General features: G+C 45.5%; 1 protein-coding gene and 2 non-coding genes across 3 annotated transcripts in view; 1 reads left to right on the forward strand and 2 right to left on the reverse strand.

Moving 5' to 3' along the window:
• Positions 1-23654, forward strand: part of LOC119161941 (frequenin-1) — a 355468-nt gene that overhangs the window by 79167 nt on the left and 252647 nt on the right. The gene's annotated exons all lie outside the window — the stretch shown is intronic.
• On the reverse strand, positions 22124-22217 carry TRNAY-GUA (transfer RNA tyrosine (anticodon GUA)). Its single transcript has 2 exons — positions 22181-22217; positions 22124-22159 (listed from the first exon to the last, which is right to left on the reverse strand). It is a non-coding gene; the product is annotated as a tRNA-Tyr (tRNA).
• Positions 22398-22491, reverse strand: TRNAY-GUA (transfer RNA tyrosine (anticodon GUA)). Its single transcript has 2 exons — positions 22455-22491; positions 22398-22433 (listed from the first exon to the last, which is right to left on the reverse strand). It is a non-coding gene; the product is annotated as a tRNA-Tyr (tRNA).

The following is a 23654-nucleotide window of genomic DNA, read 5'->3' on the forward strand; positions in this document are numbered from 1 at the left end:
GATACGAATGCAACTTACTGAATAGGAAGTGATGCCTTTCCGCTTGAGTATTTAGTGACACGAACACCCTTCAATTCGCAAGCTGTGTGAAGCTGCTATCACCTTCAAAAAGTAGTTTCAGTGTTCCCTCTGATATAGCTTAGCAATATACTCCCAACAGAAGATTACGGGAAGCAGAATTTTCGGGAAAGCTACGTGCCCGCTTTGCTTTGACTTGAAACATAGTCTGCAAATAAACAATCTGGCCTGTAGTATATAGCTTTCCAACTTACAGTGGCAATCGGCAGAAGCCCATTAGTTGACAAACGTCTTGCACTAAGTAGCAGGAATTCGCGCTTGCATGGAGCCCACGTCTTGTAAATGTTTTGCCTCGGGACCACGTACGGACTGACTTTCTGGCTCGAGACTGCATGACCACCATACAGGCTCTTGAAGAATATCTTCTTCTAGCTTATACTTTTTTTCCTTATCAGTGTTTTTTTTTTTTCAACAATGTTCTCTTATGTGTTGAGCGTCATCCCCCATGGCTTATCGCATGCGATACTAGCGCCCTCTGAGTGCTGTACGAGCCAGTAACGAAAATAACAGTGTAACCACGCGAATCGTAAGAAAACAGTTTCTCAGCAGATTCGTTTATGCAGCTGCTACCATTATCCGGCGCTGCAGTGGTCCGCACCGACGTTGGCCGAGGTTCGCGCTGGTCCCATTGGATAGTGGACGGCATTCATTCCGCGCCAAGTACCCCGGCGAGTGTCATAAAAACATGGCCCTGAGAACGAGTCTTTAATGGGAGAGCAGGCGTTGCAGCCGCGCCGGACACCAGGGCCTAAATGAAGAGCACAAAATGAAGAGAGAGAAGAGTAGGAAGTGTTAGGGGGACGAATGTTCCTGAAGTTGAAGATGATAAGAGGAATGGCAAGAGGCGATATCCAAAAACGGTCTTTGAAGTACATGATGCATCCTAGGCACAGTTAACAAATAGAAAATTAGAGGTACCTCCTTTACCGGGAAAAGGGGGACACGCGAAGTTTGTGCGCCTGCTTGCCAGATGAACTATTCGTTTTTTTTCTTTCTATAGCCTTCCTCAATGCTCCCTCCCTACTTTGTAATTCCTCAAGGCCTTGAATAGGACCTTCCCCTAGCGAGTGCCTTGATATGCTTCCGCACATCGAGGTACCCTATTCACCCCACGTGCTACAGCGCCACCTCTCTGTTACGGGCAGTAACGGCTGTCATGTGTGAAAAATGACACGCGAAAATGAAATGTGCCAACGTTAGATGACAAGTGATGTCGACAAAATATTATGTTATTTTCAAATCATAAACGGCTTATCGTCACCAAGCCCGCAAACGGGAGAGTATCGATTATCGAAAAACGGCGCATGCGAATACGCATATGACCAGCGTACTTTCGAGGGCGTGTTTGTATACACCCGAACTTCTTTACTCTCGCCGGGAGTGTGTTTTTGATGAGTTATAACACCACCGGAATGCAATAATCAAGTAGAGGCGTGGCCGTATGGTAGAACACCTGCTTGCCACGCAAACGACGTGGTTTCGATCTGCACTTGGAAGGAAATAATCGCAATGAGAATGCTTGTTGGCGTTTAACGTCCCAAAACACCATGCGATTGTGAGAGACGCTGAAATGAAGGGCTTCGGACATATAAACCACCTAGGGTTTTAAAACACTCACCTAAGTGCACGGGTCTGAAAAATTTTCGCCACCATCAAAAATGCGACAGCCGTGGCCGGGATTCGATCGCGCGACCTGCGGGTCAGCAGTCGAGCCCCAGAACCACTATATACCCCTAATGCGGGGTGGAGAACTTATAACTTTTGCGTTATGTTATGATTACTTTTGCTCTTAGGCAGAGCGAGTGGGCAAATAGGGTTCACATGCAAGTTTGCGGGGGCGGGAGGGGGGGTCTACTGCTTTCTTCCGTAGCCCTCACGCTCGCCATCTCAGCATCTGCTTTAGCGAGGGGAAATACGAGCGTGCTCCTCTTGCCATTCACAGAAAAGTGACGCAGGTGTTTCAATCGCCCAACCATTCACATAGGGAGGCAGGCAGCGTCGGCCAGATACCCCGAGACAATTTGGGCGAAAGGGAAGATCTTTAACTTCTGACGACCACGCTTTTATGGCGATGAGGTGAGGACGAATGTGCGGGCTTGCCAAATTACAAATATAACATCACTTTGCAACGTGCGTAAGAAAGAAATAACGACTGAAGGCCCCAACTCGTTCAGGTACTGAAAGGTTGCGTGGTTGAAAGTATCAAGGTGATATATTTTAATGTCTCATACTAGCGGCGACCGACGTCCGTCCGGATCCAGGAACTGTGCTAACTGTGGGCGCGCCAAACGGGCACCAGTCGCATCGGTCACGCGTCGTGTCGCACAGTGTTCAACGCTCGCGTTTTGCTTGTGTAGTGTCGCTATGACCAGCGTGCCCACTTGTGCAAGAAGGAAGACGCACGTTTCGACCCATTCTGACCGACTCTGTCTTATTGTGCTCAGGCTTTCACCGAATACACTTCGGAATTCGCAAAGTGTCCTTTCCTTCAATTTTTAACAAAGCTTACACGCGAAGTTAAAAAGTCCCGTTCTTCATAATTTATTCTCCGTTGTCATAATCAGTTATTGTTGCGGTTATTCCCCACAAAATACGTTTTTTGGGGAAGCTCGAGAATACAGAAAAATGCAGTTTTGAATTCTCACCTAACGTCGCAGTAGAAATCAAGGGAGAAAAAATTGAGAGAACTACGACGGCAAACGATGGAAACGTTTAGAGGCGTTTAGGGAAAAAAGTTTGAACCAAAGAACGAAGAGTGCAAAGCAATAATTATTTAGGAAAGTAGGAAAAACCGTATCCTCCAAAATAAGCAAGAACAATTGAGGACCTGCATTGATGGGCACAATACTGGAGGAGGCCGTGCAACGGTCAAACCACTATTTTCAAACGAACTGCTTCGTCTTTTTGTTCGCCCTTGTGTTCAAGCTAAGCCATATGAGTTTACTATACTAGATTTTCAATACTAGGCTGCAAAGTATTTCGAAACACAGTGGAGACCAGGCTGGATAAGCGCCTGTGACAGACAGCCGGGGGTTGACATGTATGAAGTGGTGTGTTAGTGCATACACTGACAGTAGAAAAAAAAAGTGCGTGTGAACATAATATGACTGTGTGAACTGCTGCAAGCAAAGTGTACATTGGCATAATAGTTCAACTGGTTTCAGTGGGCTACTATGGTTTTTTGTTTGCTCATTATTGAGTACCGTTCATTATGATTCCTTCATTTTTTTTCGCTGCAGAACGTATTGATATGGTCTAGCCAAGGTAATATGGACCCCAATCTCTCCACAGCAAAACAATAGAATAGAACTGAACAGATAGGCCAGATAGGCTGTATCTTTTCTAAGCAAGTGCTTTCTTGTGAAAACGCGCTACCTTATGCGACAACTAAACACACGTCTGGCCAGCCGTAAAGGAGTAAACGGCATGGACTAAAATGTCCGCCAAAAGAAAAGTTAAGTGACATGGAGGCAGGGATTAGAAAGGGGACCAGATAAACAATGCGTACTTTTTTATACGCCAGCATCCCGGCCAGATCTGCGTCCAAACAATAGTATTGTTGATTTTTTTTCGCTAAGACGTATCACAAACAATGACACGTATAAAATATTAGTACAAAGCTCAATGACAATAACGTATAGAGTAAAGATGCGGGTAAAAAGGCCTCCTCGTATCTGCTCGAAATAATGCGCAGACAAGAGCGCACATCTGGTGACGAAAAAGGGCTGCCTCGCTATACGGACTAGTAACTGAAACGTGGCTGCAATATTGGGAGGGAGTTTGGTTTTTTAATTTTTTTTCAGCCTAAACGTCGTAAAGGGGTGCGGCGAAGACTAGAAACTGGCCAGATATGAAAAACGAACACCTGTCTGCTCTTTTCTTCTCTCATTTGCTTCTGTTGTACGTAAAAACTTGTATTTTGTTTGTTTACGCCAAAATACGTTTTGAAAGTGACGGCCGCACTGAAAGAAAGAAAGAAAGGAAGAAAAAGGTAAAAAAAAGCGAACAAGAAACAAAGCTGCAGAAAGATGAAGCACAATCTATGTGTGCGCGGTGTTACAGCGCTGAGCAAATAACATCGCACAAATGCGTTCCGCGAAGAAGGGCTACAACATCACTACCCTTTCAAGGTCCATTGCATTGACACCATCTGGCCTTATCTCAGAGGCTCTGGTCACGTGCACGCGATGTACTCCCTCTGATGGTCCAAGAAAAAGAAACCATACTAACAACAGAAACACGAAAGAGAAACGCCGGAGTAGAATGGAGAAGGATTTCTCAGCACCCCGTCGACAAAAACAATGACAAAAAGAGAAGAAAGAAACACAACAGCGTTCAATCAGTGCTATGCGGGCATCAAACCAGGCGCCCAGGCTCAAAGGCAAGGAAGGAGAGGAGGGGTAGCCACAGCCCCACTTTCTCTCGTGGTCGCCATTTCCACATACCACGTCCCCCGAGACCAACACGAGTGGCCTCTCTGTATCAGCCATAAAATGCGATGGGTGAAAAAGAAACAGAAGAATGACAAGAGGAAGGCTTAACAGCGCGACAAGCGCATCGCACTCGCACACGCGGGCATTTTCTCGAGGGAACGGATAAGCGGCAGCGAATGGTGATAGCAGCGCGCGACAATCGAGGGGTGATTATTCCGCGTCGCAGAAGCACTCGCGTCGTACGTCGTTACTGCATTCGCAGCCAGCAGCGAACTTTAAATTGCTATATCTTTTTTAACAGGAAATGTGACTACGGTTCACCAGCTAGAGAGAGGGCGAATTTTTACCGTAAGAGATGAGCTTATACCCCAAGAAACCCATTTCTGTTCACCCGCCCCTGCCTCTCGAATCCTTCTTATCAGTTGTAGAGCTCTTGAAACGACCTCTAGAGTCCTTGTAGAGGTCAGAAAGATGCCGGTCACACGTTTTTTTTTCCACTGGAACGCGATTTTTGAGATGAAAGTTTAGCCTTATACATCTCAGATTAGGCCTACGCCAGATAGTATTTTATTCCGACTTATAAACACGGTTCTATACACTCCACGCCTGCAACTATAGCAATAAACTATTACACCAGTTTGCATAAGAATTTACTCTAACTCTTATTCTTCAAGTCAGCGTTTATGTGCTTCGCTGAACGTTGGCCTTCAATCGACGAAATATATGTAGCTCAGTAATCCTGAAAAACTGTTTTTTTTTCCTTATCGCAGAGTAAATTCTTCGAAGTCTCCGGAGGACTGCGTGACAGCTGTCTAGGTTCGTGTGCTCAGGTTTTAACTGGTGTGCCGCGTAAGCGTTGATATATATAAATCTCGCTACGCTGGTGTCACAGATATTCCGGAAACCACTGTTCTTGACTGTGTCAATGGAACTGTCCCCTTGTCCACCTCAGTGAAGCACTGGTTCTGCTGCTCAGCCGCCGACCCGAATGTCACAGGTTCTATAACGAATGCAGCGGTCACAGATAGATGGAGGCAAAATACCAGAGGCCCATGTACTGGCGTTGCGTGTTAAAGCGTCGGCAGTGCGCGGTAAAGAACACCACAAGATTGAAATTTCTTCAGCCATCTACTACAGTGTTTCTCATAATAGTATCATCGTTTTGAACTTAAAACACTAATGTTAAATTGCCCCTTAATAGGACTTGCACATAACAAAAAAGCAGCGCTTGCTCCGACTGTTGCAATATTAGTCGGAGTAAGTTGACAGCCTGTAGCGTAAGCGATGATAGGATAACCATTGCGCTCAATTTGTAGTACGTATGTTTTTTTATGCTGTAAGCTACGTATTGAAAAGGCGTGGTCCCATTGCTGTTTTTGACTTCACCACCGCCTGCCCCGCCGTGGTGGTCTAGTGGCTAAGGTACTCGGCTGCTGACCCGCAGGTCGCGGGTTCAAATCCCGGCTGCGGCGGCTGCATTTCCGATGGAGGCGGAAATGTCGTAGGCCCGTGTACTCAGATTTGGGTGCACGTTAAAGAACCCCAGGTGGTCGAAATTTCCGGAGCCCTCCACTGCGGCGTCTCTCATAATCATATGGTGGTTTTGGGACGTTAAACCCCAAAAACCTACTTCACCACCACCTTCTACATATATTATTACGCTGTGAATTTTGCACTAATAACAATAAAATTAATGCTTATTCTGGTTTATGGTTTTTGCATAGCGCTGAAGAGAATCGCAAGAACGAGAGGAAAAAATTTGGCCCCGTATCTGCATGTTACACTGCAAATGTCGTCGAAAGACGATAGTCTTGCGTCTGGACAGAGTGAACAACACGTTTATTTGATGCTCTGCGCTAGAAAATCGGTGAATGGTATTCTGGAGGCGCAGCGTTAGAGTGCATCGAGCGTGCAGCGGAGGCGAACAAGTGCATCAAGTCACGTCACACGTGTGTCATGAGCACTATCTAGCAGTTATCCTGGAAAACGGGGCGCGCGCTGTGCGTGCCCGTCTCTGAGGCGATAAGGTGTAGAACGCAAGGCGACGGGTAGGTGCCACCACCGTGTCGTCTTAGCAAAGCGTTGGAAATACTTGCCGTTTCGCGCAAGCATAACATGGCCAGCAGAGCGTTATAAAGGCTACGATCCTTAAAATTACTTATGTATGCCTTTTCTAGTAAAAAATACTCATAAATAATATTGACGTGTTGTTATGGTGCCTCAGAAATGCGCGATAATTGCTTTTACTTGACATTTGCTCAAGTATGAACGCTGAACCTTGATCAATACTGGTGGGCGCTGCGGATGGGGTCGGCCGTTTGGAATGTCGTTTGGTCACTTTGGTGCCATTTAGGATACCGTTAAGGCTGAACAGACAAATATACAGACAGACAGACAGACAGACAGACAGACAGACGAAAATTTTCGCGTTGAAGATCCCCAAAAAGACTATCGTCTTTAATAAGTCACCGTTTCCCCGCAAGGGCGATGGCTCATACAAAAGTATCAGCCATCTGCTTCTCCCTATCACGATAATATGCGTGAGAGCTCCACCCGCTTTTAAAAGTGCACATTTTCTACGGGAGGCAAGCAGCCTCCTCTTTCTGAACTACCCCCTCCCCCCTCCTCCATTGGTCTTTCGCTTGACAAAAGAGAGCTGACGCGTTTCCTCTTTGCTTGAGTAATCGTCAGGCTTACATGTTCTCACTCACGCGTTACACGCCGAACACACAGGGACATGTCACCAGTTTGCACTCTACGCATAACCTTCCAGCAACGCCGATGGTTAAAGTGTGTCTTAATTGCAGTTGTAGTTCGCTGTCCTAATAAAACGCTCATAAAACATGCCATGAAATATACAAGGTCTCCTTTAGCCTGCGAAGATTGTTTCTCCTTTCTAGTACGCTTTATGCAGCAAAGCCAACCCTAAAGCGCAGGCAAGATCTGATTTTATTATTATTATTATTATTATTATTATTATTATTATTATTATTATTATTATTATTATTATTATTATTATTATTATTATTATTATTATTAATATTATTATTATTATTATTATTATTATTATTATTATTATTATTATTATTATTATTATTATTATTATTATTATTATTATTATTATTATTATTATTATTATTATTATTATTATTATTATTATTATTATTATTTATTGCTGTTGTTATGTATTAGCTTGTTCAACCTACCTTCCCAAGTCGGGAACAAATCAGTTGTCTTGCTTTTAGAATTTTTCATGACATAACAAGAGAGCATAGGCTGTTTCACGGTGTAGCTTCCAGTCTATCCTGTCTACCGAACATATGACACAAAGCCTTTGTAATTTTCTAATTTTCTTGATCTTCATCTTTTTTCACAGCTCGCAATCGTTGCTTTCCTCTGAGCTTCGCACTTTTCTAACATTGTGTCGCACACTGTTAAAATCCTCTTCTCTTTCAACCTGCCACGCGAACTGTAATAATTATTGTATATATAGTAATATACAATGATTACTTTACAATAGAAATATATAATATTTCTCCTGTTGTGTTGTGTTCTGTATTGACTTTCACTTTTTCAAAATTCTTTTTTTCTTCGTATTTTCGCGTGTAGACTATCTTTACGGCATTGTTTACTTTTATTTTTGTTCTTGCATGCATCACCACAATGATCTTGCAATTGCTCGTGGGCGCGCTTAATAAAATATTGACTAACAGACAGACTGACAGACAGAAAAAAAGAAAGAAAGCTGCAGATACAGACAGGCAGACAGACAACTAAGTAGATAGATAGATAGATAGATAGATAGATAGATAGATAGATAGATAGATAGATAGATAGATAGATAGATAGATAGATAGATAGATAGATAAATAGATAGATAGATAGATAGATAGATAGATAGATAGATAGATAGATAGATAGATAGATAGATAGATAGATAGATAGATAGATAGATAGATAGATAGATAGATAGATAGATTATAGGGCAAACACTTTCACTAATACTAGCTTTGACCACTGGATGAAGTACTATGATACTTGTTCACGTACAGACCTGAGTAGAACGATGCGATTTATGGACATGAGTACAAAAGAGAGAAGCCCAACAGCATCTTTTAACGTCGTTAAACGAATAAAAAGAAAGTGTACGCATGTGTGTATGCGTGTGCGTTCGTGAGGGGAGTGAGGTAAACAGAGAGAAGGAGAGCATGGCTATGGGCAACGGGACGCCACTAGGCACACTCCACGCATGGCAAACATTCTTGCCTCCACAAAAATGTGAGACAGTCCCTCAGCCGACGACTCCGCAACTACGTACACAGAAGACACAGAATTGTTTTGCATGCTAACAATAAAGACGACGACAAGCTACGGAAAAAGTGAGACTAACGAGCTTTCTAAAAAAAATAACAAAGAAGGACAAGCAGTCGAGTGAATATTTTTCGCTATTCAGAGAAGGCCACCCTTTGCGCCGAAGAATGCGTGCTGCTCGCGGAGCGGAACTAAAGCGACAGTCACGTCGAAGTCTGGTACTGAATACGAAATTGTGGCCGATGCATGTCCTATTGTGAAGGAAGGCGATTGCGGGACGCCGTCTCATGAGGGTGGTGGGAACGAAACAAATACAAAGCACACACGCGGGTATCAGACTTGAGAGGAACAACGAGTGTACAAAAAAAAAATCTTTCACCTCACACAGAACAGTTCCCGGCAAGAAAAAAAAGGCGATATATTGTGAACAGCTTCACCCTTTTTTGCCAGTCATTGTTAACTGTACGCAGAAAAGGGCCCAAAAGAAGCGGAATAATGGCACAAGTATTTTATGTGAAGCTGTTTTTCTGAGTTCTGCAGCTGGCAATGAACTTTATTCTTAACAAGCTACCTAAACAAAGCTAATCATTGATTGAATTTTGCGAATTTAAAGTGCCCGTGCTACCCAGAAGGCGATGAGGTCGCCTGGGTCTAACTGCTGCCGAATAATTTTGACCCACCAGGACCTTGTGTAACGTACTGTCAGCGCCGAATGAAACGCCAGCAGTTTTCAGAACTTGCCACTGTGCTATTTGGCTGCAAAGCTTTCATGCCGACAAAAGCCAAGCTACAAACTTTTCACACATTGTTCAATACACAATTTAATTATTGCAGTGTATTATGGCCGACCACCACGCGAACAAAAATAAAAAATCTGATTACAAAAGGCACTTATCCGGCTTATTAATAATATTAGGTCATGATCAACAACAAAATATAATGTCACAAAAGTGCAGAATTATATGGATCGATATCATGATTGTTTTATTTCGTAAGGAAAGAATACAAAGTTTTTATTACATCACTAGCGACCTTGCAACATCATAACATACCTGCAGATTGCAAAGACCTTGAACATGGGTTGGTGCCACTCTTTCACGCCCAACATAAGTTACAATACAATAGACACAATATGCCGGAAATTATAAATATGTATTTACGCAGGTAATTTATCGCACAAAAAATTTAAAATTTATTTTATTTACTTGTGAACGTAAATATTCATCCAGAATGCGCATATAAAAATTACCATGTCTTATTTTATTTTCCTGTCAGTTGTGTAAAAAAGTATTGACGTTGTCCATTGTCGCATGTCCTGTCATAGAACATATAGGGGAGTGTCAAACATTGTTTATTTTTGTACTCAAAATGGTTACTTTGATCACGCTGTCATGTATATAACACCTCGTGCATGCAGTCAAAATGCTGACCACAGCTTCTAGCCCTGGAAGACGTTTCTATTCTGTACTATATATAGAAGAAATCAAGTTCTACTTGAAGGAAATACAGGCTTTTTACAATATTGCTATTCGTCAGTGCCTTGCTCTACTTTAGTCTCGCATTCAAAGGACAAAGAAACAATATTTACCCTTTTTTTCCGTGAAGTCACCTCAAACTGGCGTCTAAGCTGCACTTAAACTGTTTATGACTTGTCTGCTCTCAAAGTCATTTATTTTCACCATTCAGTAAAATGTGCGTTCTTGTGATGCGGGTTCGATAAAAGTCTACATTTCGCAGGACGACATGAAAAGGCATGCCTCTATTTTTTACGTGCACAAAGAGAAAAGAAAAACTGTGAACATTGAGGGCTTGCGCTCTTGCAGATGATAACCGGAGCAGTTTTTTCGTTGTAGGCAGCTCGTGGGTATAGAATAAGGCTTTGTAGTTTCTTTGTTCTGATGTTTTGAAATCAAGCGACATGTGCAAGTGTCCAAGGTCAACGCGTGGAGCCTGGAGAAAAAAATGAGAGTGACACGAGTCAGTTAGATGTGTGTCTCGAAGCCCCAAGGTATTGTGATCGAACACTGGCACTGCGTGCAACACAACCGTCTTTCTAATGCTTTAGGTTGTCGCCAAGCCCCAATATTTCTGACTGCGGGACAGTTTAGACGTGAACGCGATTGCGAAACGGTTAGGGGGCCTGTTGAGTTTTCCGCTCCGAACAGCTGTCAACGCTTCAGTGTCCTAGTTCGGTAAAGTTTGCTGACGAGCGGTTAGTGGAGGAAACAAAAGAACAACAAAAAAAGCCAAGATGGCGAAGCGCTTGTGCCATCAAGTTCATTCCGGTTTCTTTGCTTTCTTGTCACTAGATATGTCAATCTACTTTCGAGCACTAAACTAAGTATTGCTCATTTGAGAAGTTAGATGGCCGGTATGATTCATCAGTCCACACTAATCCCGCTTCGTCTTAGTCTTGAACCTTATGTCCTATCGTTTAGTGTTTCGAATTCGTTTCGAACGCATCATGACAAATGCGAAACCATAATGCATAAAATAAAAAAAAACTCAGCCGAAACACTGAGTCGCACCACCTGTCTTCGAAGCGAAAAAAAAAAGGCCTTTATTGAGCGTCGCCACACACATTAAAGTAAAGCATGCCGGTGTGTAACGAGCTTACAAGCACCAGCCAACAGAGTAGGACGAGGGCAATGGTATACGGTTAATTTCAGTAAGGGCTGTTTTGACTTCTTAGGCTTTAGGAGAAAAGAAAAAGGGAGTGCAAAGGGGAACTCGTCCACCCGCCGGTGAATTTCGACTTAGAGCTCTAAAGCAGGGTGCTCCGTCTTCACCATACGGCTAATGCAGCCGACTCTCTATTGCGCGCGTGAAGCATGTTCTAATCAGCTTTATGCTGCTACAGAGCTGCCATGTTGCTTCAGCAGTAGCATCGTTCCACGTTTATCCCCTGCTCCACCACCTGTTCTCGTTGCAGGCGAGATTTGGAAGACTGTGTTGTTGAAGACATTACAGATGGCGCCTCGGGTACTCTCCTAAACCCGCAAAACAAACAGCTAAAGCAGCATCGCAGTGAACGTCTTATAAAATCTGCGTTTCTTTTCAAATTCTTTCTGAGATTTCGTTCTTTTTACCTCTCTTTCGCGTTTATTGCAAAAAAAAAAGAAGAAACGCGCAGCATTCGACTCTCTACGCAGTTCTCCGCTAAGAGGCTTCTTCGAGTTTCACAGTCTCTCCTCGCTCGCAGAGGCAACGTCTCAGGGGAGCAGTATACCGACTTAGCCCGCATTTTGTTCCTTTCATATAGATGGCGTCTCGCGCCCTTTTTTTTCTTTTTCTTCGTCTCGCTGCCTACAAACTGCTGCGATAGATCTGCAGCGCTTCACAGACAGGAGCACGCACGGTGAACGAGCAAGTTGCCTCCTCTGCCTGTGAGTTCGGGTTCAGCGGGAGAGTAAGGATGACAGGCGCTGCATAGGTCTTCTCGCTAAGCCTACTTTGTCTCGCGTGCCCACCCCGATTCCCAGCGAGCCTCGACCCTTCGCGTTGCCCGCGCTGTTTACGCAAGAACGCAGTGGGCCTCCGCCGCCTTCACCTCTAACCAAACAACCCCGCTGTAAGCTGACATTTATTTTTGTCGCCGAATCACCAAATTCTTCGCATGTGTACACGCAACAGCTTCCCTGCCGTCTAAGCAGTGCATTTATCTTTTCTTTTGTTTCACTATACTTTGTATGTTCTATCTTATGGCTACTCGCGATACTGCTTCTTTGCAGCATGAGCTCTCACGCACTTTTTTATTTTCGTCGTGTATTTCACTTTGTTTATTGAAAAACACATTCCTCTACAGCTGTATGCATTCCTACTGAACTACGCCCAAATGGTGTCATTCTGTTTTGCTGTTTATGGCTGAGACGGTTTTCACGAAGTCATTCTCATTTTCTAATCGAAACGGCTGACAACCCTTTTTGTGACAACTTTGGTAGCAAGGAGACATTACATCACATCTTCTGGGACTTTCATCGCTGCGATGCTCAATGACAATCACTATAGCAGCCGCTCAAGCTCGCATAGGCGAGAGACTGATGAAGGCAGAAACCGGTAACTCAATATCATTATTGCGATTTTTATTTTATATACGCCTCTCGAAATCTTGCGAAAATCGTCTATTGTAATGAGAAGTCTTCGAGCATGACGGCGACTAAGGCAGTGCTGAACTTCTTGAAGGCAGCAGACTCGCACTGGCGGACTTGCAGTGTTAGAATGAATGTGAGGTGTGACTTCAAGTGTGCGTGTTCGGCCCCACCTCTCTCTTTTTTCATCTTTATTATTCTCTCATCCCCTTTTCCAGTGCAGGGTAGCATAATGGCTCTTCTAAAGCGGTTAAGTTCCCCACATTTCCTTTCCTTTCTTTCTCATCTCTCAATATGCGACGTCTTGTGTCTATGTATCTAGAAATTGACACTAAGCAAGGAGGAGGCTTCGGAACACACCTGAGACTGTACATTTACTCTAAAGGTGACCAGTAGTACTGAATTCGACTTTATTCCATGCCTCTTTGTTCAGCCTTGCGTGACTAGATTTCCGACGTGGACAAAATCGGGAAGTCTTATACGCCGTGTGACTGCTACAAAGGCGGGCATATTCATATGCGTATACGGTAACTTGCGTATAGCTGTGTCTGACCAATCTTTGGAAAAGGCGAGCAACTTTCCAGACCCTCTGTGTCCGCAAATGACACCCACTCTAAACCGCGCATTAACTATTCAACGCACAACTTTATTCTTACTGCATCTTCAACGATTTTGTTTCGACTACGTTTCGTTACTTGCTTGCTGCCGTCTGCCCTTTTACATAAAATTATTAGGGCCACCAGCAAAGCTGTAGACCATGGCCGCTTCAACAAACATGTGACCAGGGAAGATCACATGGCTATAAGACATTAAAAACATAGTATATAGGAGTATGTTTGCTCGAATTGCCACAATTTACCAGTGTCCTTCAACGATGTTCGTACCGCCTGTTAGGAGCGAGCTCAATTCATGCCTTGTGAATTCTGTGTACTGTACATAAGTCGGCAAACTCAATCATGGGTCGGCTCACTCAGACAGATTGAGGCGTGAGTGTGGCAGATTTGTACTTGAGTAAGTCTGAGTCCGAGTGAGTCCGTTTCACGAAAACACCGGTGAGTCTGAGTCCGAGTGAGTTAGGATGGAAACGCATTTTGCGAGTTGAAGTCCGAGTAAGTCTGCTTCAGCAAAAATTTGATGAGTCTGATTACGAGTGAGCCCTAATCGAAAGGCATAATGAGTTAGTCCCAGTGAGTTCCATTTATTTTGCTGACGTATGGATAAGGCACACCATCTTGTTTTTCCACAGCCGAAAATCGGATACCGTATGGTGTGATAGGCAAGTTTCTTTTCCAGGTGTGCGGCTAAATGACACACAGAAGGACGTTGTCCCAACAGTCCACCGTGGTCTCGGGTTTCTTACAAATAAACCAGTCTGTCAACCATGAAATGAAGCAACCCTTTTCTTGTAACCACTGTTCAAATGACAATGTTTCTGTGTGCATCTGGAAGAAAAATGTCCTTGCGCCTGCGCGCATGGTCATAACATTTACGCTTTCAGTATGTCACGTTCAACCTCCCCCTCAACGGGGTATACTGATGTGTAGATGGGCTCAGTAAACCATATGAGCTATCCATGTAACTACTTACTAGTGATGTTTCACAACCTCCACCTCATCACGCCTATTCACAACCATTGTTATAAGTCAACACAGACGATTACTTATTTACGTTAATCCCTAAACGACAGCCCCAACAATAACATTAATATAACATATGAAGCAAATCACAAAATTGGAAAACCGACGTAAAACAAAAACTGTCGAGCCGCATTCGCACAAGCGAAGTCCGCCACTCTACCAACTGAGCTATCCACGGAACGATTGGTGGCGTTTTACAAGTGATATTCTGTTGTGCCTAGTTGCAAGCATAGTATGTAGGACAACACCTACAATACTTGTTTAATTACTTCTCGACAGCACAGACAGGTTACATGAATGAAACATAGAAGAAACATTATCGCAAAGTAGGATGAATGACATAAAAAACACACCTGTTGAGCCGGATTCGAACAAGCGACCTATGGATAACCGCTTCCCTTTCGAGCCCTACAGTCCACCACTATACCAACTGAGCATGGTATATGGGACAACACCGACAATACTTGTTTAATTACTTTTCGACAGCACAAACAGGTTACATTTTTTAGATGCGGAGCATCTTATACTCGCGCCTTGTAGTGCGCCGTCCGCGCCGTCCGCACCGCTTCTCGAACATTCGACAGCTGACGCGCGCGCATGCGCCGTCGCGCCGTCGCCCACTCTTCCACCATCTGTGCATCCCTTCCTCCTCTACACACCGCGCGCGCTTCACTCCTCCACCATCTGTGCACCCTTCCTCCTCTACACACCGCGTTCGACATCTACAATTCTCCTGATTCTCCAGTGGACGCGCATGTGGCGTCGCGCTTCGAGAACATTCAACAGCTGACAGTGCATGCGCCGTCGTGCTGTATATATACTCAAGGTCGGCGCTCGTTCGCTCAGTTGCCGCTCGTCGGTTGGTTTGTACGGCGCGTCGACGTCCAAGGTCGCGGTGAAATGAATTCCAAGGAATCCACAAACACAATGATCGACGTCCCTTCGACCAGCGCCGCCCTTTCGCATACGTGTGTACGTGTTCACTCATTTAACACCCCCTCCTACAACCACGTTAACCAGTTTAGCCATCGACCCAAGTAAGTCGCAATTTAACACCCCATTTCACAACCACGTTAACCAATTTAGCCATCGACCCAAGTAAGTCGCACTTTAACACCCCGTTAACCAATTATATGCTCCGCATCCTCCTCAGTGTTCCCCCGAGGGAAGCTGCGGGCAATTTTTTTCATTATTACCTGGTTTTGGTAACCTTACATATAACTCAAAAGACACAGACAATAAAACCACGCAGTGTACAATGAACACAGGAAGTATCTTTAGTCAACCAGCATAGTGCTGGCGTCGTCGAGTTAAAATTCGGGCGGAGTCACGATGTGCTCTACTTGCGGGAGCTATTCGGGTAGCTCGGGTGCAGCTTTGTGAACAGATAGAAACCAGTCTACGCTCTCACGAAAATAGACTCGATCGAGCCGCGCATCTTTGTCGAAATGGTAGCCCGCCATTCTCGCTTTCCACAAAGAGTGGTGGCCCAGGAGCATGATTGCATCATAGGGTACCCCGTGTTTGTTTTGAACATTCAGGCACCGGATTCCATATGGGTCCAATGGAAGGTCTTTCTTATTAGGTCTCTGCAGCACGTCTTAAAAATACACGCCCTCCCAGCAATGCAAGAAGACGTGGTCAATCGTTACCAGTGCCTTACAAATTATGCAATGGGATCATCAAGGGGAAAAACATACCTTTGCCTCCAAGAACACTTTCACTGGCAATGTGTCCGAGTGCAGTTTAAAAAATGTTTTGGTTCCCGGCTGCACGTGCATTTTTCAACCCCCCTTAAAAAATTGCTTCCTGGTCCTCCACTGTACATAGCCCGATAAAGCGGCACTAGAGACACAATGTCACGATGCAAAATAAAATTCGTTTTCTTTTTTTCGCTCTACAGGTATTCTTTTGAAGATCTCACAGATATAAATTTTGTATTGAGCACAACTTCTCTAAAGAACCCGCCAATCTATCCTGCATGGGCCTCGGTAGTCACAACATATTCAAGGAGACATGTACCGAGGCGCAATTGACACTGGGTACGCAGGAATGGATCCGTGAGGTCTCTAAAAAGCAAAAACTTGTTCACAAGCTGGCGCGAAAAGAAGTGATCAAGGCCAAGTCCACCGTCGGAACAAGTTAGTACGGCTGCATCGTTCCCAATGGGAAGCCCACGCAAATACGGCGAAGATCCGGTGAAACTTCTGCACATTAGTTCGCGAGCAGTACAGCACCTGCAGCACATACCAAAGCTTGCTCATAAAAAACAGCTTGCAGAGGGTGGCTCTGGCAAAGATTGACAAACTCACCTCCTCCACTTCTCGGCTTTTTCCTGGGTATCTTTCACTTAGTCCTGCCAGTATTGGGCACTGTCTCGGTACGCATAAGGGGGACGCCCAAGTACTTGCCCGGAACTGTCGCCCATGGCACATTTTCAAAGTGGTTGGTTTTCGTGGGGCAAGAACCGTGCCAGAGCCTGAGACACTTCGACCAATTGACTCCACTTCCTGTCACATAGCTAAACTCGCGAACAGTGTCAACAGCCTGTTTAATGCTACGCTTGTCTGTTGAAAAAATGGCCACACCGTCAGAATAAGCAAGCAGCTTGATTTCTGAAACTTGTAGCCGGAAGCCATTTATACGCGTTTCATTGAGAATGGTTAAGCAAAGAGTTTCAATATACAATAAAATAACAGGGGGCTGAGGGGGCAACACTAACGTACCGAACCTTGCACACTAGTGGGGGCCCCCAGACTCTTATTTACGATCAATCTTGTTGTGCAGTTTCGGTACGCCAGGGCCACTCCCACGCAAATCATTGAACCAACAATAATATGATTTAAAACAGCGAGCAATATGCTCGAAACAGCGAGCAATATGCTTAATATGGTGTAAACAGCGAGCAATATGCGAAACCGACAGTGTCGGTTGATAAGGTACCGCTTCACTCTATCTCATGTCTCTGGTTATTTTCGGCGCGTGATTTTTTCAGACCAATCGCGCGTCTAGACGGCGTTTCGCACGCCGCGGTATCTCCTGCCCTTGCTCTCACGAGCGCACCCCGATAGCGCGGTTGGTCAAGCAGTTCTAACTTTTGTTTCATTTTTCTGATGTATTCGATTTATTTACCAGGGGCTCGGCATTCATACTTTAGTAGCTTTGCGAGAAGCGTTTTCAATTCGGTCTCTTTTCTTCTCTTCTCACATCGAATGCATTTGGCCCTGTCAATGGCTTTTAATTTTAAGGTTTTGTTGCAGAGCTCCCACTGCTGTCAAATGTGAAGGTCTTTGCTAGCGTCTATCTCGCTAATTGCCTCCATTAAATATAAATAAAATCTTCGTACTGGAGAATCTTACTATTAAATTTCCAGGTTTCCCACAAGAAACAATTGCTTTTTTTTACAGTTCCAATCGAGCACAGGACTGCACAGTGGTCAGAAAATGACCCCGGTACAAAATTGTAACTAGCGCACATCGGAAGGATGTTGACAGATACATAAATACGGTCAAGTCTCGCGCGACGTAGGCCTCAAATTGCGTAAACATAACCGAACTCACACACTGGAGGTGCTCTGCCACATCCTCAAGGCACCAGTTCTCAAGAACCCGCGCCAACACGACCGTGCTTCCATCTCTGAAACTCCGAGGGCTTGTCTTGTCATGTGCACTGAGAACGCAATTAATGTCGCCCAACACTACTAACTGCCTTCCTGCGCTAAGCTGCTGTTCTAGGCCGTGAAAGAAAAGGGCCCTTTCTTCCACCCGGTTGGGCGCGTACATGCATATGATACGCCACTCGGTGTTATTCAGAGAGAAGTCGAGCATAGCACACCAGCGGGCTGCAAGGAAAAAATGGGCGTTAACTTGAAGCCCCGGAAGCTTCTTTACAAAAAGTATACAGCCAGCCGATGTCCCGACAACATGACTGACAACTACAAAAAACTTTGACGCTAAATGTCACACCATGCTGCCGGTCTCTTCATCCTCGTCAACTTTTGTCTCCTGCACTGCTAGGACGTCTCTATCTCGTTCCGTTACAAGTCTATAAAGCTGGGTTTGCTTCCTTTTCATTACCAGACTCCTAACGTTGATGGTAGCGACATTTAACGGAAAGACAGGCGCCATTTTAACGCAAGAAGAAAGGGACCGGCCACATCGTGCTAACCTCCCGCGTCTAGCCCATGGCTAGACAGCAACATCGCCAGCGTTGCCATCCGGCGCTGTTGCTGTGACTTGCCCGTCCGGCTCAAAGTTGCCGCTGCGCTTGTCAGCTGGAACGTTGGGACGCGGTCAGAGTGACGGCCGCCGCCCTTGAGGCGTCTTTGCCGGAGGTTACTCGACTCCGGTCGTTGCTACTGGGCTTCCGTAAATCGTGATCTGAGCGTGGGGGTGTTTTGACGCCACGGCGGCCGTCGAGGGTGTGTGGATGCAGCCCTTTTCCAACTGTGACTCTGGGGCGCCCTTAAGGTCGCTGACTTTAGGTGCCGGTTGGTTCCCCGTAGCTCCCGCCGTCACTTTGGCCTTCGCGGCAACTCGGCAGCTGAATGCCGAAGTGATGGAACGACACCTTTGCCGGCGTAACCATCTGACACCATTACAGATAGGTCTTGGGGAGCTAGCTCATGGCTCATTGATGGCGACAAGTCATCTACAGGTTGAAGGCCCGCCGGACAATCCTTTTCAGGGCGTCACCGCCGCAATCCACAGCCGCATCTGGTGTCGCCGTCCTTTTGCATATTTCGTCCGACCACCTCGCGGCCTCCTCAGCCTCGGCGACGTCCATTAGCTCTTCATGTTCATCAGTATTTGGCAGCCCGGTCACCGACGCATACGTACGGACGCAGGGTGCGTCGACATGTCCATACCGCCGGAACTTGGAACACCGCGGTACTTTGCAGTCTCGTCGCACGTGTCCGGTGCCATGGCAGCGGAGATATTGCATCGCCCGCCCAGGCACCACGACGAGGGCCAGCTCACCAGCGACTCGAACCTGATAGGGCAGGTCGTCCTCCTTTACTCCTGGCTTTAACTTCAACAGCACGGTCCTCGTTGTGGAGCACTTTTCCCGCATGCCTTGAACACGCCAACGTTCACGCGTCACTTCGGTGACGTTCCCGTACGCAGCAAAAGCCGTCCGAATGTCTTCATCTTGGACGCCGTACAACATCCAATGTAAGCGAAGCATGACCTGCTGGTCCTCGGTGTCCAAAATAATACATCAATGGCCTTTCACCTTCAACTCCTTCAGCGCGGCCAATTTCTTCACCACTTCGCTGGTGTTCAGAGTCACAGCCCACACGTGGTTGATTTGGTATGCCCCCAACGCGACTACGTCGGCGAGGAAACCAACCGTTGCGAGGGTGTTCCCGAAGTCCTAAACCTTGTAAGGACGTTAGCGCACATCACCGTGCAAAAACAACGTGTCAAGTACAGTGGTGGGCAGTGTTAGGGTCAACACGCGAGCGCGTGGCTGACGGCACTATCAGCGCCACGTAACAGCCATCGTTAGAAACATTGCACATGCGCAGCATGTGCTTTCCGAAACCCTGTTTCCACCGCGCGCATGACGTTATCGATACACTTGTTCGTCGTCTGCTAGCCGCATTTTTTGTTCGCTGAGCTGATACCTTCTGCATTTTAAGGTCCATCTGGATTGAAGATTGGCGCGTGAAGAAAAAAAGTGAGTGTAAGAGGGATAATTATTGAACTTTTTATTCGAGAAAATTGCACTTTTGCAATTCAAGTTAAACAAGACCATGAGAACAAATATAAAGACATAAGCAAATCTAATAGCGAGTCATGTGACCACTTACAGCAACGACTGCAGCTATTCTGGACGGTAACGAGTATCGAACATATTTCTGATCGTCTTTCAGCATTTCCGACCCGTTGCTGACTTGCGCCCACAACTGGTCCGAAGTCGCGGAATAAAGGGGCTTCCTTGCCAAAGAAGCTTTCAGACGGCCCCACACGTTTTCTATCACATTCAGGTCCGCTCCTTTCGGAGGCCATTTCAGTAGCTGCATGTGCTGCTCCCCCTGGAACTCCTTGACAGCCCGCGCCGTGTGTAACGGTGACCGGTCCTGTTGGAACAGGTAATCACCGTCAGGAAATAAACTGCTCGCATATGGCAACAGCACATTGTTCAAAATATTGCAGTATTGTTGCGACGATAAGTGTCCACGTATACGTTGCAGGGACCCTAAATCATATCTTGAAACAGCACCCCACACGCTCACACTTGATATTCCACTGGCACAAACACCTTCCACGTTGTCTGGGTCGTTCCTGCGTGGCATGTTGACGTTAACTAAAACAATTGCTTTTTAAAGCACGTAGTTTGCCTCACCGTGTGCCTGGTAGTCTCCAAACACGCAATTTTTGGTCTTTTCGCGTCGAAAACGTCGACTCATCCGAACAAATGACGTGACCCCACATTTCTGATGTCCATGCTTCGTACAACTCAGCGAACTGCCGTCGTGCGTCCTTGTGTACCGCCGTTAGTAGTGGCTTCTGCGCTACGACGCGACTGCGAAGGCCCGCAGTACGGAGGCGACGTCGAAAAGGGGTGTCCAAAACGTCCAAATTCAAGTCCCCGCGTATTGCTGGGGCTGGCAAGAAAGGGTTGCGAACAGCAGCTGCCACTATGAGGGCGTCTTCATCGTAGGTGGCAGCTTTAGGGCGGGGCGCGCGGGGTGCATCCTGAATGCGACCTTCATACTTATAGGCTTGAATTATCCTGTTCACAGTCTTCAGGGGCCTATTAACGAAAGCGCCAATATACCGCTGGGAACCACCTTTCAGGAAAGATCGACGATTGAGCGCCATTCATCATCAGGAACCCTAGCCATAATACAATCTGGTGACAGAATGAACGGCTGCAAAATATGTTTGGTTGTTTTATATACGGCGTTGTATGCACAACAACTTTGAAGGGAACAAATAGACACGCCCCCATAGATATACAAGTTTTTTTTTTTTTGTCTTGTTCTGTTCAAGCATAGATGTTTAAACAAATCTTAAAATGCAGAATGCATGGGCTTAGAAAACAAAAATGCGGCTAGCAGACGACGAACAAGTGCGTTCATGACGTCATGCGCGCGGTTGAACAATTATTTCGCGGAAGGCGTGATGCACATGCGCAATGTTTCCAGTGATGACCGTTACGGGGCGCTGACAGTGCCATCGGCCACGCGCTCCGCGTTCACCCTAACAGTGCTCACTGCTGTACAACGCGGCCAGTGGGTAAAGTTGGCAGAACGATCTCGTAGTCCTTATCACTGATCTTGTTTCCGCGGCCGGCTCGGGCCGTTATCGCCGCTCCGTCAGAGCACACGATTCTGCGACCGTTCGCTTGTGCTGCCGGAAGAAGAATGGCCAACTGAGCTATCGATGGAACGATTGGGGGCGATTTACAAGTTATAATTTGTTGCACCTAGTCGCAACCAAGGTATGAAAGACAACACGGACCATCATCTGTTTACAATATATACTACTTCACAGCAAAAACAGGTAACATCAATCAAACATATGAAGAAATATAATCGCAAAGTAGGATAAGCTACGTAAAAAAATTCGTCGAGCCGGATTCGAACCAGCGACCTATGGATAACTGTTTCTCTTTCAAGCCCCTACAGTCCACCGCTCTACCAACTGAGCTATCGACGGAACGATCGGTGGCGGTTTACGAGTTATGTTTCGTTGCACCTAGTTGCAACCATGGTATGCAAGGCAACACGGACCACATCACCTGTTTACAATATATACTACTCGACAGCACAAACAGGTAACATGAATGAAACATATGAAGAAAGATTATCGCAAAATAGGATGAGCAACGTAAAAAAATCCGTCGAGCCGGATTCGAACCAGCGACCTATGGATAACTATTTCTCTTTCGGACCCCTACAGTCCACCGCTCTACCAACTGAGCTATCGACGGAACGATTAGTGGTGGTGTACGAGTTATATTTCGTGGCACCTAGTTGCAAGCATGGTATGCAAGACAACACGCACCATCACCTGTTTACAGTATATACTACTTCACAGCACAAACAGGTAACATGAATGAAACATATGAAGAAATATTTTCGCGAAATAGGCAGAGCTACGTAAAAAATCCATTGAGCCAGATTCGAACCAGCGACCTATGGATAACTGTTTCTCTTTCGAGCCCCTACAGCCCACCGTTCTACCAACTGAGCTATCGACGGAACGATAGGAGGTGTTTTACAAGTGCTGTTTCACCGCGTTTATTCGCAACCATCGTATATAGGCCAACACCAACAATTACTTCGTTAACAAGTAGCCGCGTAATCAGGCCTTTGAATCGCAAAGTGCAAGAATGGACTTCATTTAGTTGAGTCTGTAAAAATACATGCACGCGGTTGCCCATTGAGAACAACTTGCACGTGGGCCTTAGCGAATGCAAAATGTACCAGGAAGGCAAGCCCAATTTACTTCGAAGGTTCATAGACCCTATCTTATCTTGAGAGAATATTCCCTTAAAGGTACTGTGAAAATTGGGCATAATGTTGAATTTCTCTTTAGTATATATTGAGATGCACCAAAATAACTTTTTATGTTGAACCGTAATATATAATAATTTTATAAATGTTACCTGGCACTTGTAGACCATTTAGGTGTCTTGTTATATAACAAAAGCTTTTTTTAGGTGATTTTCCGACATTTGTTGTATTAGCCGGGCCTAATAAAATACTGCTGATTTTTAGTCCGAGTAAGGCTGGTCAAGAAAGAGTTTGGCGAATCTACGAGTCCGAGTGAGTCCGCTTCAGAAGTTCGGTCATTCTGAGTCCGGCTGGTGAGTCTGAGTCCGAGTGATTCCGGTTGATGAAAACATCGGTGAGTCTGAGTCTCAGTGAGTTTGGTTAGAGATGACTTTCATTAGTCTTACTCCGAGAGAGTCTAATTCAGCAAAATTTTGGTGAGTATGAGTCCGATTGTGTCCTAAGCAAAGAGTACATATATTTAGTGTGTCTGAGTGAGCTTCATTTATTTTGCCGATATATGATATATGGCCAAACGGGCGTCGATAGGGGCGCACATAAAGGACACTTGTCCCTCTCAAGCCACACGAGAAGTTGC

Source organism: Rhipicephalus microplus, chromosome X (assembly GCF_043290135.1).
Source record: "Rhipicephalus microplus isolate Deutch F79 chromosome X, USDA_Rmic, whole genome shotgun sequence".
Taxonomy (NCBI): Eukaryota; Metazoa; Arthropoda; class Arachnida; order Ixodida; family Ixodidae; genus Rhipicephalus; species Rhipicephalus microplus.